Here is a 20,983-nt window from a genome sequence, read left to right as displayed (position 1 = left end):
TACATTCAACTTTTAAACTGTCTACTTCTAAACTATCAACTTTTATTAAGCTATGCTATGTCTATCGTAGCTTCATTTTCATGCACTCGTAATTCCCCGGAATTGCATTCTCTAGTTACAGTGCATGAAAATGCACTGTAATGTTCTTCCTAGGCTTCTTATTACAGTGCATGAAAATGCACTGTACTGTTTTTCCTAGGCTTCTTCTTATTACAGTGCATGAAAATGCACTGTACTGTTCTTCCAAGGCTTTTTCTTCTTATTCTTCTTCTTCAAACGCATTTAATGCAGCTTCAACCGTTTAACGTCCGAAACTTCATTCAAACATTGACGCCAGGGTCTTAATTAGGACATGTGGGCTTTGTATTTTTCATCTTTGTAACTTTTATACTTTTTAAACTATTAATTAAAAACGATCAAAATTTCCCCATTGACTTAACATTGCCCTTTATGACATCACAGCAATTAGAATCCTATGGCAGGTGTTCAGGCCACCTGGACCAACTGCCAGCCTCAGGCTTTAAGCATACAAACTGGCCCTATTAAGACTACACATCCTGTTCAACTGCTTCCTCTGCCAAAAACTGTTTCAAAATAAAAGTCCTCACTACAATATTTCACTGTTTAACAATTTAACCCTTTAAACTACTGAACTTTTTAACTGTTCAGCCATTGTAACTGTTACTTGTCATCAACTATGACTCCTACCCACTGTAGCTAGTTAGCTAAGTTAGCTAAGTAACATGGTTAGGATAGTTAGCATGCTAGTTAGCATTTTTAGCAAAACTGCTAAAAATGATTAGCTAAGTAACGTGGTTAGCATAGTTAGCATGCTAGCGCTAGCATGTTAACATGCTAGTTAGCATTTTTAGCAAAACTGCTAAAAACAATTAGCTAAGTTAGCTAAGTAACATGGTTAGCATAGTTAGCATGCTAGCATGCTAGTTAGCATAGTAACTTTGTTAACATTATTATCTTTGTTAACATAGTTAGCATAACTGCTAGCAAACATTAGAGCCATTCCAACTGTCAGTTATCGTCAACTATCTACCTAAATAATTTAACCATTTAAACTATCCACCTATTTAACTGTTCAGTCATTCCAACTATATTAAACCTCATCTACTTAGCAACCAATATAGTTTGTTTTTTTCACTCTGTATGATATTTTACATCATCATATTTTGCATTTTCATGCACTGTATTTCCTTCAGGAAATGCTTTTCTAGTTATTCTTCTTCTTCTAACGCTTTTGTAGTTCAGGGAAATGTTTAATACAGCTTCAACTGTTTAACGTTAGAAACTTCATTCAAACTGCGTTATGTAGGTCTTACTTATGTGACTTCAGCTATGTATTTTTCAACTTTGTAACTTTTTATACTTTTTTAAACTATTAATTAAAAACTACTAAAATTTCCCCATTGACTTAACATTAGATTATGACATCACAATAGCAATTAGAATCCTATGCCAGGTGTTCAGGCCACCTGGATCAGCATATATGGCTCTGGCCAGGCCACCTGGATCAACTGAGAGTTTCTCAGGCTTTATGACATCATAGCAATTAGAATATTGTGCCAGGTGGTCAGGCCACCTGCATCAACTGTCAGTTTCTCAGGCTTTAAGCATACAGTCTCATTCTATGCTATAAGCCTGAGAAACTGTTCAGTCATTCCAACTATATTAAACCTCATCTATCTAGCAAATAGTTTAACCTTTTAAACTATCCACCTATTTAACTGTTCAGTCATTCCAACTATATTAAACCTCATCTACCTAGTTCAGTCATTCCAACAATATTAAACATCATCTACCTAGCAAATAATTTAACCTTTTAAACCATCCACCTATTTAACTGTTCAGTCATTCCAACTATATTAAACCTCATCTACCTAGTTCAGTCATTCCAACTATATTAAACCTCATCTACCTAGCAAATAATTTAACCTTTTAAACTATCCACCTATTTAACTGTTCAGTCATTCCAACTATATTAAACCTTATCTACCTAGTTCAGTCATTCCAACTATATTAAACCTCATCTACCTAGCAAATAATTTAACCTTTTACACTCCACCTATTTAACTGTTCAGTCATTCCAACTATATTAAACCTCATCTACGTAGTTCAGTCATTCCAACTATATTAAATCTCATCTACCTAGCAAACAATTTAACCATTTAAACTATCCACCTATTTAACTGTCCAGTCATTCCAACTATATTAAACCTCGTCTACCTAGCAAATAATTTAACCTTTTAAACTATCCACCTATCTGTTCAGTCATTCTACTATATTAAACCTCATCTACCTAGTTCAGTCATTTCAACTATATTAAACCTCATCATGTTGGTTGCCAATTAGCACATCATCTGTTTTAACAATATATTTCACACCATATGTTTTGCATTTTCAAGCACTAGTAATTCCCTGGAATTGCGTTTTCTAGTTCTTCTTCTTCTAACGCATTTAATGCAGCTTCAACCGTTTAACGTAGAAACTTCATTCAAATTATGTTACGTAGATCTTACTTAGGACATGGGTGCTATGTATTTTTCATCTTTGTAACTTTTATACTTTTTAAACTATTAATTAAAAACTGTTCAAAATTTCCCCATAGACTTAACATGGGCTGATGACATCACAATAGAGCACTTAAGCAATTAGAATCCTAGGCCAGGTGTTCTGGCCACCTGGCCCAAATGCCAGTATCAGGCTTTAAGCATACTAACTGGCTCTATCTGTTCAGGAGCTGATAATGATAGTCCAGGCTGTGTGTAGTGCCTTTGTGAGGTGTATTTTTCATGGCCCTTACTCTGTTAAATGTCTTCAGGTTTTTTGGAAACAAAGTCAAGACCAATTGGAATGTTATTATGTTTATGAATGTTGAATGTTGCTCTGTTTCTGCTCTACTGTTGTCTGTGCAAGTAAGAGCAGGTACAGTACTGTACAGTATATGCCAGTAAGAGCAGGTAACTGAAAACCCACCCTTCCCTATTTTGGTCAGTAAAGAACATTACAAAACTTTCTCTATCTGGATCTGGACCAAAATATGGTAACCCTTGTATGAGAATCTGAAATAAGTTGGCTTTTTAGGTTACTTGTAAGCAGACACACATACAGTACACAGAGACAGAAAGACTGACAAGCCATATTATAATACACTCTGCAGGAGGAAACTGGGGGGGGGGGGGACACTAGAATAAGCTTCACCTTGTCATTACATTTCTATAGACAGGTAGATCAGTAAAGGCACTACCAAGAGCCGCGCCTATCAGCCTTATTACAATAATGGACTGGTCCTTTGGCCCATAGTCCATCCATCAGCCCTGTGGAGCCACTGCATAATTCATCTGATAACTAATGTAAGTCCTACTGAGCCATTACTGAGCCATTTTTCCTGCATGGTGTGAACAGTTTAAAATTAGTGAAAGCGTCTTATCCAAAAAATCCATTTAGTTTCCCTGTTGTTTTCTGTCTCTGCTGTGACTGTCTTGGCCACGTTTAGTACAAACAGAACATATTATTAGTATTAGTATTATTATTCATCTCTGTTATTTTTCCTCCTGCCCCCATGTGTGGTGTGGTGGGTTACCACTCTTGAATCCCGCAGTTTTCTGGGAAACTACGAATTTCTACAAACATCTGTAAAACACAAAGGTAATGATATTTTCTCCCACCTTCGACCCTCTTTCAGGCTTCTACACTTCATCATCATCCTTGTTTTTAAAGAACAATGGAAAGTAACAGGGTGCATGTTTACACTGGGGAAAGTAACAGGGTGCAGATTAACACTGGGGAAAAATACTCCAACTGGTTTCTGATGCTAATGTATCACTCTTCACTTTTCCCACTTGTCACCAGTGAAATCATCTCCCCAGTAGAGCAATGACATTTTCTGACCCCCTCCATAATGATGGACCCATCCAGAGGAGTCATGAGCAGTTCCATGATTGCATAACTCCTGGGTGCCTGACAATTGCTTACCTACAAGGCGCATACAGTACAAGTATGAGACTGCCAACATATCTCTTGCTGTGAATTCACTTGCATATTGAGGCCATGCACTGCACCTACATTATGGAGACATTACAAGCCATTACGTAAATCGCTGTGAATTACAAACAGAGCCACAGAGTTTGTTTTAATGTGCTGTACGTACTTATGTGTTTCTGTGGGTTACCTCCAGCTCTTTGACAGCTTGATGCAGGTAGAAGGCATTTCTGAGGAAGATGCGGAGGGTCTCAAAAAACAAACAATCACACACAAACAGTGAAACAGCAATAATTCCAGGCAGATACCCAATACATTAGTCCCTGTACCTTGCCTCATCATGCATTTGAAAAAAAAAAAAAAACAGAAAACTATTAGCACTTTTGTCTTCTTAGGCTCACTAGAACCAATCATTCTTCCATGCATGAAAATCATAATTTTCAGAGCTGGAGCATGAAAAGTGTGTGGTTTACAAAACATCTTTCACATGCAGCTGGCTGACTTTTTAATGTTCTTGTCAAACTGTCAGGACTAAGAGCCAACTCCTCTAATTAACCATGGATTTTCCTGTCTCTGTCTCTCTCTCTCTCTCTGTGTGTGTGTGTGTGTGGTTGAGGATGGTTGTTTAACACACGGTTGTTTGTTCTTCAATATTTTAGTGAAAGTAATACCAGAGTCTCTTTGACAAGCCATTTGGCTAGGATTAAAAAAGATAAGATGAAAGTACCAACAGGATAGTAAATTCCAATATACATTATTTAAATTATTATACATATACATAACGTGTTTTTTTTTATCACATTAATCGAGAGCTGCCAAAGAGTTTTTAATTTATGTTGCTTGTGCTGTTATCAACGATTCTCTTTGGGTGCTATTATTTTGACCCTCTGATCATCCTGATCTGATGAAACCTTAAGACTGCCACAGACACTTCCTAGTACAGTAGGCTTCTGCTGAAGGCATGGAGATATTAACAGCAACACAGGTCTGAATGGCTGGTGGCAGAAACAAATGTGTCACTTCTCCTTTAATACCACATTGTTTTGTATTGTTTGAGACTTAAGTAGGTTTATCGCCTCTTTTTGGAGTTTTGTAGCCTACCTGAAAAAAAATTCCGGATTTCAGACATTACATTTATTCCGGATCTTAAAGGAATTATCCAGAGTAAAATGCACTTTAGATCAAAAGTGCATTTTACTCCGGATAATTCCTTTAAATGTTCCGGAATAAATGTACATTTAATAAGTGGACCTCTCAGGTTTATATTTGAATACACCTGCAATAAACTAATGAGAGTGCCTTCTCCCATTCCCTTCAAAAGCCAGGTGTGCCTTAACCTTGGCGCGTTGCTATCATCTATGCAACAGGATTCTACCAAAGCTTGCTTTGCTGAAATAGGTGCATGTGTGACAAGCAGAGTATACACATGTTCTGCACTCACTTACAGTATAGGCATATTGAGCTCATAGGCAACAACAAAGAAAAGTCTTACATTTTACTTACTCTTACATGCAACACACCCCCCAATAACATTTGAAAGTTAATAGAAATCCTATACCGACATTCAGCTAAACACACTACTACAGTCTTTGCACCGCTCTCAAATTAAGTGTGTAAAATAAATAATAAAAAAAAAACCAAGTTAAATACTGTGTCTTGTACTTTAGGCCAGGTATTTCTTGGTCAGAGGTGTAACAGACGGCACAATGCGCTCTCAGGATGAGAAATGTGTTGGTCGTCAAAAGGTTAATTGACAGTGTATTAAACATGGGACAGACTGGTGAAGGAATGGTAATATTATGAGAAACTATGATTAATCTGATTCCATAAAATTAAGAAATTGACCTATAGCAGAGTAGTGGCATGGCATACAAGAAGAAATATATAAATGGTGGGTGAATTACCAATTTATTAAGTAAACCATAAATGTGACCAATATCACTTAACATACTGTAACAAAGTAACAAACAAACAAAGTAAGCTTAACCAAATAACAAACTTAAACTTAACAAGTTAACAAATTACAATGTCAAATATACCAGATAAAACAATATAAAGTAAAAGAAAGACCAAACCCAAAAGTAAGGAGAGGGAAAGAGAGAGAGAGAGGCCAGAGAGAGCATGGCACTCCAGAAGAAGTAAGCAGGCAGGGCAGAGACTAGCCAGTCAAGAGGCAGAATAGAAGACAGCCAAAGGAAAGAGAAGGTGAGAATAATCTGTGTTCTCCCCTTTTATCTAAAAACAACTAAACATACAGTCATTTTATTACACTGCTTGGTTGAATTTCCCATCGTCCTGCGTTCTTTACAACGTGTATTACCTGTATGTTATTTGCACACCTATGAAGTATCCAATATTTTGGCCATGTCACATTTGTATATCAATTCGCCGAACTCATTGTGAAGTTTAAATGAACTGTCACGTTGCATCCAAGCTGTAAAATACAGACATTCAGCACATAGGAACATTGTAGCATATGACGGAGGTGGCTTTTAGCTAGTTGCATTTCAGTAGGCGATGTTTCAAAGCTAAGGTTCATCAGAATATGCCCGCTTGACAACGGGAGAGATGGAACTAACAATTGGCCTTTGGCCATAGCAACCACCCATTTAGAATTAGTAATGGCAGATTGTCCTGCAAGTTGAGTTAGTTGATATGTGGCGGAAAGAAATAGTTCTACAAACAAGACAGTTTTAGCAATTAAAACGTTTAAATTATAACAGGAAATGAACACAACGCAAGTGGCAACAGTGGAATAAGCGGGATAATGGACTCCACGGCATTCGGTTCATAGCAATAAATGCATTTACGAGGTGTAAACAACCATTTTACAACCTCGAACGTGCATTTATTTCTGTGAACCGAACGCTGTGTCGTCCATTATCACTTACATAGATGCCATTCATCTGGAACCCCCCGAATCACCAGGGCATCTCTGTTATCTGAGAGCACATGGTGTGGACGCATCACATAAAATGCATCAAATATCCCAGGTTACAGAAACATCATAGGTATGCATTAACTTTACTGTTCTACAAGACAATACTGTATTTCTCACATGGAGACTTTAAAAATGATATCAAACACGAGCAGATTATAATTTCTCCTTTGACAAATATAGTTAGAGTTCAGATATTTTCCTGTGGTTCAGGAGAGGCCTGGGACTGAGTTAAGCCCTTGAATTTCCCCTAGGGGATCAATAAAGTATCTATCTATCTATCTATCTATCTATCTAACAGGGTGACGAGATCCGAGACCAAATGGCAGCTGAAACCAGAGACTTTCTAGTTCACTGTATGTATAAACAGGGGTGCTGCTGATTACAAAGGCTTTTGTCAACATGAGACCTTTCCACTGGTTTAGGTATCCAAATTGCTGGCCTTACAGTGGTGTGATCCTTTTTAGTGGTGTCAAAATGGCAATGTGCGAACAATGCTCCTGACCACACCTCATTTTCTCACAAACACACTCATAGGTGCACAGGTAGATTAATGTAGACAATGTGCACGCTGGATAGCAAGACAATAACTGGTCTTGGTCACAAATGATTCATGCCTTTTTGAGAATGTTCACAAAGGTTCACACCAATCAGTCATGAAATACAATATGCAGGCTTACTGTTTTTATTGAGTATTCAAACATATATCTTCCTTTTGGTGACAGAAAAGAAAAAGACGGCCCCAGCCGTGGCGCAACTGGCTGGGGCACCTGCACCGTACGCTGGCGACCCGGGTTCGATTCCCGCCCCGTGGTCCCTTCCGGATCCCACCCCGACTCTCTCTCCCACTCACTTCCTGTCACTCTCCACTGTCCTGTCGCATTAAAGGCATAAAAGCCCAAAAAATATATTAAAAAAATAATAATGAAAAAGACAAAGGTGACATTTGGAAGAAAAAAAACCTTGAAGGACACCCATCTTTATGATGTGGATCATTAATTTTATGGCTTACATTTCTCATTGATGATGCCATGAAAAATGAGAGGCTTTTATTCATCTATTTATTCATCTGAAAGAAGTTCTTTTGATGCAAACAGCAATTGAGATAACCGGGTGTAACAGGCTAGACCTTATACTTACTGTATAAATCACATAATTGCACAATAGATCTAGGTTATCTAGTTACAGTTTAAATCTATTAAATTTATTACACACTGGTGTGAAGTTAATGAAAACGTGGAAGAGATATTTATTTTACTGGTTTACTGAACTCAGAATACATACAACACTTGCACTTGCACTCGACTCTGCGTAATGATACAGATCACTTCCCATGCGCTAGACATAGTAGTATAAGTGCGCATAATGAAATAGATCCCTACATCACATCACCCTTCCTTTTGAGCTAACTCATATCTTTAAATAAACAAGCTGCTTATCTATATGAAATAGGCTATCCTTTAACAAGTATAACACATCTTCTATATGTAATGTTTAACAACACCTACACTCATTCAATTTCATTGAACATATTAATTGTTTGAACCTCTAGCCTCTTATAAACTCTAAGCTGTTCTGAAGGCTATTTCAACAGTAATGTAACGTACTGTAATGTAACTGTTTGTAAATCACACTAATACTACAAGGCTCTGGAGGCTATTTCAATCCTGTGAAGGCTCAGTTAATAGTCTCTACACATAGTCTTTACATCGCTCAGGAGGCTTCACAACTCGGCCGCTGTGTGTTTTCACAGGGGACGGTAAGGCCTCTACTGGTGATGGCTGGTCACTGGAACTTGGATCGGGTGGACAGTCTCTATCAGCCGGAACTTCCTGCGCAGGTGTTGGTTGCTCTGGCGCAGATGTGTCTTCTTCTTGTGCTGCTGACGAGTCATCCATATCAGTGGGCATGATGTGATGTCGGTTGCGACAAAGTACTCCCTTTTCAGTTTGAATGAGATAAGACCTTGGTGTGGCACATCTCTTGATAACTTTGCCTGTTTTCCGCCATCCTCTTTCACCGTCTAACTTCAGCGAGACAGTGGTTCCAGGACTAATTTCATGTAAGTCTTTGACATTGAACCTTCTGTTGAAGTTACGCTTGTAGCGTATTTTTGCCTTGGCATCTGCCTGCCTCACTTGCTGTAGGTCTGGCCACGATGGCTGCAGGTGTGACTCTAGTGTGGGGATCGTCGTTCTTATCTGTCTGCCCATCATCAGTTGAGCTGGGCTCACTCCTGTAGCTTGAATAGGGGTGACACGGTAGCTCATAAGAGCAGCAAAAGGGTCTGGCTGTTCTAGAATTTTCTTCACTGTTTGCACCGCCCTTTCAGCTTCGCCGTTGGCTTGAGGGTAGTGGGGACTGGTTGTTATATGTTGGAAGTCGTAGTCTTTTGCAAACTGGTGAAAGGCTCGGCCTGAAAACTGTGGGCCATTGTCTGTAATGAGAATGTTGGGACAGCCCCATCTTGAAAACATATTTTTAAATCTGGAGCGTGTTGTCTCACCAGACAGGTCTGGCAGATGTGCTACCTCTATGTATCTAGAGAAATAATCGACAGCTACTAGATAGTGCTGTTTGTGAATTTCACATATATCCGCCCCTACTCTTTCCCATGGGCGGTTAGGCAGTGGAGTCGTCATCAGTGGTTCTCTTCTCTGTGTCACCCTGAATTCCTGACAGTCTTTGCAGCTACTGACTAACTGCTGTATTTCTTGGCCTATGGCAGGCCACCAGACACTCACCTGGGCCCTTTCTCGACATTTCACAATGCCCTGGTGACCACTGTGAATCTTTTGCAGTATGTCGGCACGCATGCTGTTGGGAATGACAATTCTGTCGCCGTATAGAATTAATCCGTGGGAGATGGAAAGGTGTTGTCTTGCGTTGTAGTAAGGCCTCACAGCATGTGAAACGTTGGAGGCATACTTGGGCCAACCGCTCCTGATGTAGTGGCTCACCTGTTCCATATCCCTATCCTTCGCAGTCTCCATTTTCATGACATCCAATTTGGTGGATGAGATGGGCCACGCACTGCTGACTGCATCCTCGTAAGCCTCCACATCCTGGATCAGCTCACAGACCACAGCAGTGACAACTGGCCGGGGGTGTTTTGAGAGTGCGTCTGCTACAATAAGGTCTTTGCCAGGCACGTATACTGCTACTGGATTGTAGCGCATCATTCGCATTAAGCAGTCTTTGGCACCTCAGCGGGACTGAATCAAGGTCTTTGGCATTGATCAGTGGGACCAGTGGTTTGTTTGTGGTCAGTTTGAAGTGTGAAATTTTCTAGGCCATATAGGAATCTTGAGAACTTCTCGCATGCCCACATGGCTGCGAGACATTCCTTCTCTATTTGGGCATATCGTTTCTCTGCAACGGCTAAGACTCTTGAGCAGTAGGCTATCGGCTTCAGCATGCCCTCGTGGTCCTGTAAGATGACTCCACCCAAGCCATAACTGCTGGCATCCGCGCTCACGATGGTGGTCCTGTTAACATCATAGAATGCCAGCACAGGTGCTTCTGTGATTAGGCGCTTCACTTTCTGAAATGCGTCTTCCTGCGCTGGGCCCCAGGTCCATTCAGTGTCCCTTCTCAGAAGTTCATTCAGTGGCCTTGTTACCTTGGACAGATGTGCAACATACCTGCCCAAGTAGTGGACCATGCCCAGCACTCTTCTCAGGTCAGTGACGTTCTCAGGTTCTTCTAGGAGAGTAATGGCCTCAATCTTAGATCTATCTGGACATATGCCATCGCTGTCATTCACGTGCCCTAGATAATAAAGCTGGCTCTGTCATAGTAGACACTTTTCAGTATTCAGCTTCAATTCTGCCTCCTCAATGGTGCGCAGTGTGCTCTGGAGTCTTTGCTCGTGTAGCTCTGGGGTGTTTCCGTAGATTAAAATGTCGTCCATGAAGACTGCTACTCCATCTTGCTGGCTCAAGAGGTCTGACATTTCTCTCTGAAATATTTCGGGGGCACTAGTAATGCCAAATGGGAATGGCCAAATGGCGTTATGAAAGTTGTTAACTTTGCACAATCTTCATCCAAGGGCAGCTGCCAAAACCTGCTAGCCGCATCGAGGAGTGAAAAGACTCTGTCCTGTGCTAATTTTGGCAGGATATCATCAATGATGGGGAGCACATACTTTTCTCTCTTTACTGCTTTATTCAGCTGTTTGAGGTTCACGCATATCCTAATCTGCCCATTCTTCTTAGGGACTGCCACCATGGGCGCACACCACTCTGTTGGTTCTTTTATCTCTTCGATTACGGCACACTGAACCATTCTCTGTAGTTCAAGCTTTACTTTTGATAGCATGGGCACAGAAATGCGCCTGGCTGTTGATACGCTGTTTGGAACAGCATCATCCTTCAAGCGAATCTGTATTGGCTTTATCTTCAGTAAGCCTACCTCTGTTGGAGCTGATGACTTGAGTTCTTCCAGTCTTTTGACTAAACCCATCGCCACTGATGCTTCACGTCCAAGGAGGTTATTCACGGTAGGTCCAGCCACAACAAACAACATTATTCTGAACTGCTTGTCCTTTACAGTAGTTGTGGCTGTGAACTGTCCTTTGCAATGTAGCTTCACATTTCTCTTGCATTCACATTTCTTAGGTTTGAATTTTAGGCTAGAAAAAGTCTTTTCTGAAATTACACTGATATCAGCGCCTGTATCAATTTTAAATTCTACCTCTGAGCCTTGTATCAGCAGTGAAACAGTCCATGCATTTTTCTCCCCGGTCACCTGCCTGGTTTCCTCAAGGAAGTGTGTTGAGGCGGCGCCCTCTTGTGGTGCACTTACATCGTTCACTTCGTGAGTACGGCATACTACAGCAAAATGTCCTCTTTTATTGCATTTTCTGCATTCTGCATTCTTTGCTGGACAATCATGTTTTCCATAGCTTCTGCCACATCTCTTACATTTCCACTCACTTGTATTTTCTGTCTGGTGTTGTTTGTAACTGAAGTTTTGTGTGTTTCGGCCACTCTTGGGTCTTCCTTTGTCTGCGTGGTGTTGCCGTTGACGTCTTTGAGCTACTTCCTTTAGCTGAGCGCCACTGCTAGCTTGCTCACTAATGTGCTCCTTCACTTGCTCAGATTGCCTCACAAGCTCTACTGCTCTAATGAGTGTCAAATTCGGCATTAACTGCAGTTTTTCTGACAGTTTCTTGTCTATAATTCCAATCACAAGTCTGTCGCGGACTTCCATCTTTTGCAAGTCCAAAGTCACATGTATCAGCTAGCTCATGAAGACTATGGATGTATTCCTCTGCCGTTTCTCCTGGCTTCTGTGAGCGTAGATGGAATCGTGCACGCTCGTGGATTGCATTGACTAGGCACGAAATAGTTATCAGACTTTTCCATCACCTTTTCATTCGTCTCGTCTTCATTTTCTCCGAAAACTAACGTCTTGTATATCTGCTCCGCTTCTTTCCCAAGTGCATAAATCACAGTACAGACCTGTGCGTCTTCATCTTCTTTGTTTAACTTTACCGCGATCCTGTAGCGGGTAAAACGTTGTTTCCATTCTGGCCAACGTTCAGGGTGGCTAAAGTCGAAGCTTTCAGGAGGACGGAATTTCGCCATTGTTGACTTCTGACACCATGTGAAGTTAATGAAAACGTGGAAGAGGTATTTATTTTACTGGTTTACTGAACTCAGAATACATACAACACTTGCACTTGGCTCGACTCCGCGTAATGATACAGATCACTTCCCATGCGCTAGACATAGATCCCTTGTAGTATAAGTGCGCATAATGAAATAGATCCCTACATCACAACTGGTATTGAGGGTCTCTAGGAGCCCCTCCTCTCCCCCTTGGTCTTGACCCCCTGTCTCTCTTCCTCTTTCCTGTCTAATATCGTTATGGAGAGAGGTAGGTTGACTGATTGCAGCCTCATAAGCAATCTTATAAATATTTCTATTAAATATTGTCATCCATAAGATTGCTTCACTTTATATTGTTTGTATTCAGTTTATATATATTATTTGTGAGTTATTTTGTGAATTTACTTTTTAAATGCATTGTTTACATGTATACCTCCGTCTAGCCACATGCCAAAAATAGCCCTACAGCGATGTAGTGTACAATAGTTTAGCTAGGTAGCTGGGATAGCACATTAGCACCTGCAATATAGTGTGAACCTTTTCAGGAGCTATTGGCGAACTCACCCTGTACTGTATGCTTTGCTGTGTGTGTGTGCAGGTATGTTTTGTTATTATTCTTCACTTTACATGCATTTTTATTTTGGCTGTCTAATATCTTTATGGAGAGAGGAGCTATTGGCAAACTCACCCTGTACTGTATGCTTTGCTGTGTGTGTGTGCAGAATAAAACTTCAGCAGTATCCCGTGCTCGTTTTGGGTTATTAACAATCAACACAACGCAGAACGGGGCAGATCTCCCATCACAGTAGGACATCTGTGAAAAGAGGATTCTCAAATGGGCTAAGAATGTCATTAGTGACCCCACTCATCCCACCAACAAATTCTTTGTCGTCCTGGCAAGCAGTACCAAAGTGGCTGCGGAGACATCCAGACTCAGCTATTCTCCCAGGTTATGAGACTGCTAAACAGTCACCAACCACTACCATGTCCACCTGTGCCATCACAACTAGAGCAACTTTATCATTCAATTATACTTATAACTTACTATTTTTACACTTTAGGTAGTGGGGCGGCTACACACCTTGACAGATTCTCTTCATCAGACTCTGATGAAGGTCTTACTGACAGATTCGTCAGTGTAAACTAGCAGGGAGTAAGCAGTGTTGCACTTTTCTCTTTTTCTGTGACTATAGGGAGGGAAAGTGAAAACCAGCGCCCCAAGTGGTTGCGTTCCTATCGAAGAGCAGCTCCAATGTTAAGTCCCATAGACCTATTTTAAAAAAAATATTGTGAAGCCAAATCAGCGATGTTATCCACCAAAAATATTTTTCAGTGTCTATACAGTAATAATATTCTAACTGTGAAAATGTCAGACCCTATTTCGCCTTATTTAAGAAAATCGAAATTGCTCCTTTTGTTTCATAAACGAACTACAAAAGAAGTCACGTGACTTTACCCTTCAACGTTACTCACAGTAGCATGGTTTGTTTATTAGCCTGGTTAGCATTGACACTTAACACTTACAGCTAGCTCTTCATGTGAGTAGAAGCACAACACCAGTTATCCTGACATAAAGGTTATCACCACGCGGTTTACATCCGTTCCCGTTATTACAAAAATATGTTAAGCCAGTTAAGCAAATTAGCATTGATCAGTTAGAGATTAAAGCCCAAACATGTGGCGTCACATGCAGCTGTAGTTCCTTATCACCGTGTTACGACAAAAACTCAAAACAATTGAACTGATCCTAAAAATAAGGTATGACCACTTGAAGCAATAGAGGTGACCCCAGTGCTAACATATGGAAGGCATTAAATTAAGATCCCAATGTGCACCGAGATATATTTTTTCTAAAAAAAAATCCCATCCACTCCGCTAAATTCTAGGAACGCAACCACTAGATGGCGATGAGATTACTTTCCCTCCCTATAGAGTCCCGAAGTGTGACGTAGAGTTTCCATGACGGCAGAATCACTGGATCTAAACAAACTTTCGAAGTGCCATAAATAGCATTGAATGTAGACATGTGGCATCATTTCTAGCTAATAAAAATAAATATATCCATTTAAACGTGTTTTACCTGCTAGGCAGCATCTTAGCCACAACACGGATTCCCTGGCAGGTGTAATAGAAAGAAACAAAATTCCAGTGGATATTTCACGTCTTCTCAAAGACTGGCGGCTGTTAAGAGCGACTTTTTTTGCCAAAAAAATAAAGCCAAAACACGTCCGTGAATTTAAGGATTTTAACCGCATGCTGTGAAGTTACATGCAGGTCTCTTTTACGGAGGAAACCCATGCTAAAATAAAACTCTGTAGTCACGAATTTGATCGTGTTGGTATGAATATATGTTGTAGTATGTGATTCCTACAGTGTAAAAAAAAATATACTAACGTCTGAGAAACGTTGTAAAATCATTGAAATATATTAAGAAAGCCACCGCTATGGTGATTTCTAATGGTAGATTGATTTGTTTAGATCCAGTGAAATTGCTGCCTTGGCAACGCTACGTCATGGCTTCGGGACTCTATTTAACATTCTGTTTTAACACAAAGTATTTTCTGTCTTTTTATTTATTATACATTACTATATTCCTACTCTTGGTCCCTTGAGTATAATGTACAAACGTATGAATTTCACTGTGCAAAAATGCACAAGTAACAGTAAAGTATAATTCCATTGCAAATCTGAAAGACAGCCAGGGGCGCAGGAGATTTTGAAAGTGAGGGGGACCAAATTGTGAACACAAACCCATAGTGAAATCAGATTTCCAGATATCGGATCGCCACCTCTGGCCCACTTTCGACCATCATATTTTAAACTTGCCAGAATATTAAGAAAATACCATTGATTGTTTTCAAAATATTGTTTGATTAAAATTGTCAAAACTGTGAGATGAGCACAACGCCAGATCTGCCCTCAGACCAGCTTCTTGCTATGTGCTATGTGCAATTCTACTAATTTTTTTAGATTTATTTTACACTACTTGGGCCAATGGTAGAATACTCTAAAAGCAACATGATGTTGATATTTTATGAAGCCATAAATGAATCATCATGCCGATGATCCAAACATAGACTACATGATCAAATAGCCTAGTTAGGCCTACAGTACCTAAATTGTCTGGTAGCCTATAAACCAAATCAACTCTCCACTATCTGCAGTTAATATTTATGCAATGTTAGAACATGTTGGCTTAACAAGTTACCAGTCCAGAACACACAGAAAATTGCAACAGAAAGTTGTCTTTATAATCAACTATTTGTTCCAACAGCATTTAAACAAAGCATTTATAAAATTGAAAAAAAAAAATATATTACATAAGAAGTAAAATAAAATACTGTTACTGTAGTAACTGTACCACATTATCCCAAGCTTCAAAGAGCTCCCCATGTCTGTGACAGCCAGACGTGACACCGCTAAATTCTCAGCTTGTTTATACCCCACACTGAACGCGTAAGAAAGGCCCATCACTCTGGGGTGTGGTCGCCTATTCTCTGGGATTTATGCACCAAGGTAACTGAAGTATCCAATTTGTGTCTTGAAATTATGTTTGAAATAAATGTCTTAGAACAAAAACTTTGGGTAGGCCTATATACTTGTATTTTATAGCTAGGCTAGTGAAAACGAGTTGATCAGTAGGCTAGTTGAGTTTGTTATCAATAAACATAACAGCTAATGTCATGTTTAGGTGCTATACAAATAAAGCTTATGTTGAGCAGGAGATAGGCTACCATAAATCCTCAAATTATGCCCGGGATTGATTCTATTTATAGCCGGACTGGCCCGGACAAATAAAGGCAGGTTCCCATATTTGCCTATACCATACCAGCAATTGCCATCAGTCCACCAGCACTAGAAGACATTGCTTCGATTTAAGTCAATGAAATAACACCTCTTCTTAATATTTTATTATATTGTTGGTTGGATTAATAAAGTCGTTTTCCTACCATGGGTCTCCAACACACGTTCTCAAGCTCATTGTCTTGCCGCCCCTTTCGAGCTAATTGCCAGAGGCTGAAGCCTACTACATTTAATTGTTGTGTGACTCAAGGCATTCCAGCCTACGAATTTAATAAAAAGTGGCCTACTAAATCATGCATAATTAAACAATAACTCAATTTAGGCTACTTGGCTACGCAAAAAAGTTTCTATTACAGCACAACCCCTATTCAATGAATGGCTGCTGTCTCGCAATAAACAGCGGTGGAAATCCCAACACTTTTTCAACTGCATGAAACATAACAGTGAACCATCAAATATCTCCCAGAGCTCAGTGCCCATCAGTCCCAACATTTAGCAATATAATCAAACAGTCCAAAAGTAAATTAGATACCAAACCGAAAATGTTATGCTTTTGATGGCCTACCAGTATGCAGCTCCAAACGAAAAGCATCTCTAATGATGGTTGTTAAACTGGCTTCAGATATCCAACAGAGTGAATATGAGATTGTACAGTCTTACAGTACTGTAGATGGCTGTGGTTAGTGATGTGATGCTGTTAATGGGGAGTTTTACATAGTTAGCGCAAACCCTATAGGTTATTATTTATTTAGCGTATATAAGGCTTTTTTTTCCTTATCAAAAGTGAGGGGGACGACGGCTGTCTCTTCAGCACTGCGTGGGACACATCCCCCACGTCCCCCGTGCCTCCTGCGCCCCTGCAGACAGCCATTCTCATATGGCTCAAGTCTGACACAGGTTTTCAATTTTAAGTATCTTTGGCCCTGTCCACCTGGGGAAATGTGGAAATAATTTACCACCACAGAAAGCAATCGTTTAAGAAAGCACTCAAAGACACAAAGTGTTAACATATGTGATCTCGTACATCATACTGTACGTACTGTATGTAGAAGCAAAATGTACTGGAACTGATGTGAGCAGAGTGTTTGCCCCCATACACCATGTTATCTTAGTTTACCAAACACTGTCAACATTGTAACCAAGGCTTTTCTATCTGTTAACAGCGTTGTTAAGAACCTAGGTGTTTTCCTAGACTCCTCTTTGACTTTTAATAAGCAAGTCAATAGTGTTGTCAAGGGAAGCTTTTTCCAGCTAAGCTTAAGTCTTTTCTCTCTTACAGTGATTTAGAAATCCTTATACTTGCATCTCTTCAAGGCTTGATTACTGCAACTCATTGTATGTAGGTCTAACTAAATCTACCCTAAATAGACTCCAGCTGGTCCAAAATGCTGCAGCCAGATTGTTAACTGGATCTAAGAAACATGACCACATATCACCAGTGTTGGCTAAACTGCACTGGCTTCCTGTATGTGGAACACAGAATTAATTTAAAAATTCTGCTTTTTGTCTACAAAGCTTTAAAAAGCATCTTCCAAAGCATCTTCCCAGTGTCTTCTTTGGGTTCCTTCTGCTTTCCTTAAATCTAAAGGTGACAGAACTTTCTCTGTCTATGCTCCCCAGCTCTGGAATAGCCTTCCTGATGATGTCAAATATGCCCACTATATCAGTAGCTTTAAATCCAACCTAAAGACCTCTTCTCCCTAGCTTTTAACACTCCCTGACCCCTTCACCTCTCCCCCAATTATTTATTTTATTTTTATGTTCATTAGTATTATTACAAGGGCCATCTGTTGTTATCTTTGAGTTTTTAAGTTTGTTATCTCTCTTACTTAGCATATTAACATTTTATTATTATTATTATTATTATTATTATTATTTAATAATAATAATAATAACAATAGATAATACCCATGAAGCGGTACAGAATATGACCGCCGCCAGTCCAGCACATTTTTTTCCACAAAAAATAAATCAAGCTGAAAGGCCTATATGATTCGAACTGTCTCACTAAATTGCATTATCCACACTCAATTCTCACTGGTATCTGCTAGACAACAAGTACCAAAACATGATTAGTTCATAGATTTCACATGTAAAATTAATTTTATACAACCCCACCCCCATCTTGCCTGTTCATAATTCTGAGAAATTCTTGAATTGTGTGCATGCATGCTTGTGTGTTTGTCTGCGTATGTGTGTTTGTGCATGTATGCGTACATATGTCTACTGTGTGAGTATGTGTCATACATATGATTACTGTGAATGTATGTGTGTGCATGTGTATCTGTTTATGCACATGTGTGCACATGGAATGGGTTAACATGACCCCTGGAGGCAAACATACGGGAAAAAAATGGTCATCCTAGGCCCTACGGTTCTCAAGATTTTCACAGAAAACTGTGTCTGCCCTACCCTCCTTTCGGGGGGTCCAGTCCAGCGGAGGGGCTACAGATCAAAACGAAAAGCAATGGTTCCATGCTATCCATGTGGGGATACATGCCCACCAAGTTTCGTGTACCCCGGTCTTTCAGTGTCCCAGGAATCCTTGTTGGTGTACGGTCACTAAATGAACACATAAATTATTTTATTGTAAGGCCCCCCATGAACGAAAGTCCACGAAACTTGGCATGCATTCGGAGGGTGACATAATGATCCTACACTTTCAATTTCGTGCAGTTTTGACTATGTCAGCCAGAGATATTGTGATGAAAACACCTAATTTTTTGCTTTTTAATTTTTAACTAGGTGGCGCTATACATGAAATAAGTGGTAATGGGATAGGTTGACATGCCCCCTTAAGACCAACATACAAAAAAAAGGTGGACCTCCTAGGCCAGGGGTCTCAAACACCCGGCCCGCGGGCCAAATCCGGCCCGCGTCCTGCCCAATTCGCCCCTTGACATTATGTCAAAATAATAATGTAATCCGCCCTTGAGGCTATTTTTTAATTGCGACAAACAACGATACTGATTAAAGTAGACGATAGATCCAAGTATGGTGACATCTCAATTGTAGCCTACTCTGCTCCACTATGTGCTAGACATCCAGAGCTTGATTAAAACCAAAATCGCTAAGCCAAAGTTTCCAGAAATACTTGTATTACACGCCAGAAACACAAAGACGTGCATTTGTAATGACGCGGAAGCGATGCAGGCCATAGTTTTGCACAAATTGAAGCAGAAATAGGCCTACACCTAATGTTGAAAAACGTTCACGTTCAAGTCTTAGGTATAGGCTATGTTATTCACCTATTCTGATTCTGAAGGAGAATATCCTTTTGTAGATTATGATCGATCGTCTATTGACAGTGATAGTCACAGTGCGTCTGTGAATGGAGGTGCGTCTTTGCGTGTATACGACGGTGTCCACTAAGCATACCATGCTTATTTCGACCCTCTGCCCAGCATAGCTTGGAGGTTGCAGTGGTAATCGTGTCCGTAATGGACGTGGTACAGACAGCAGGGCTAGTAAAAACAGGGCTCTAAAGAACTACAAAGTCACCCGCAATATGATGCGAACTTCTGGGTACTCAGATTCCCCGCGATAGGAACTGATTTGACCAGAATACTTTATTGTAGGCCTTGTGGTTTAGTAATACATCACTAAACCATATACAACTTAGGTGTTTTCCCGTTCATTTGTTATGTGGGTAATATGAAAAAAAGGAAAGTAAACCTGCTCAAATATGTTCATCCAGTATTTACTGAAAGGTGCATAATTTGAGGTGCTTGCCATCCAGTGATGGGTACATTGACCCCCTTCATAAACTTTTGTTTATACTCAAAGATTTTTATATTTACAGTAGGACTTTATCTCTGACCACTTTCAAGCCATGGCCTTTTGAAATTTTGATATAAAAATCCAATGGTGTTGCTTTCTTAACCCTGACGCCTAGTTTTACTAGTTTGTTTTATAATTTGTATTAATATTTATTTTATCATTATTTTATTTATAAGCTAAGGTTGCTAGCACAGGTGTCTAAAACTAGATAAAAACACTTGCACTTTCTGTTTGCAGTTTTGTGTGGTATTTGAAAAAAAGAACACTGCATTTTCAGAAATAGCCGGCCCTCCAATCAGATGACGTTGGCAGAAGTGGCCCCCAGCTCATTTGAGTTTGAGACCCCTGCTTTAGATCCTTTCACTTTCTTTTTTTGGCCCCATTCGGATGCTTTCTTTGACCGGCATTTTTGCTAGTTATTTCTGTGCTCATTCTATTTTTTGTTCTCATTTTATGCACGCATTCTGTAGTGTTGACTCACCGATGAGGCGCCTTAGAGGCGAGGCCCGGGGCTGCAGCCCACATAGTCCCCTTTGTTAAAGGGGTGGTTCAGGATTTTGGACACAGGCCCTTATTTTCAAGTTAGAAGTGTGATATTTATCAGTGGAGACTCCAGTCCAGTGGTTTCATCCAGTCCTTCTAATTGCAGTTTGCAGGTGCTAGGCTAGCGCAAGTCATCAGTATGTGTTAGCCTGCCACTAAAAACAGTCTTAAGTACACCCAAGGCAAATTCCAGACAATCGATTTAAATGTCTGTGTTGATAGAATAGTGTTAGAAATAATACCCTTGTATCGCATTGCAATAGTTATACTTTGTTCCCTGAAGTTGGTAGTAGGCATATAAGCAACGGCA

The sequence above is a fragment of the Alosa alosa genome, chromosome 1 (assembly GCF_017589495.1).
Source record: "Alosa alosa isolate M-15738 ecotype Scorff River chromosome 1, AALO_Geno_1.1, whole genome shotgun sequence".
Lineage (NCBI taxonomy): Eukaryota > Metazoa > Chordata > Actinopteri > Clupeiformes > Clupeidae > Alosa > Alosa alosa.
This window is presented reverse-complemented; position numbering follows the sequence as displayed.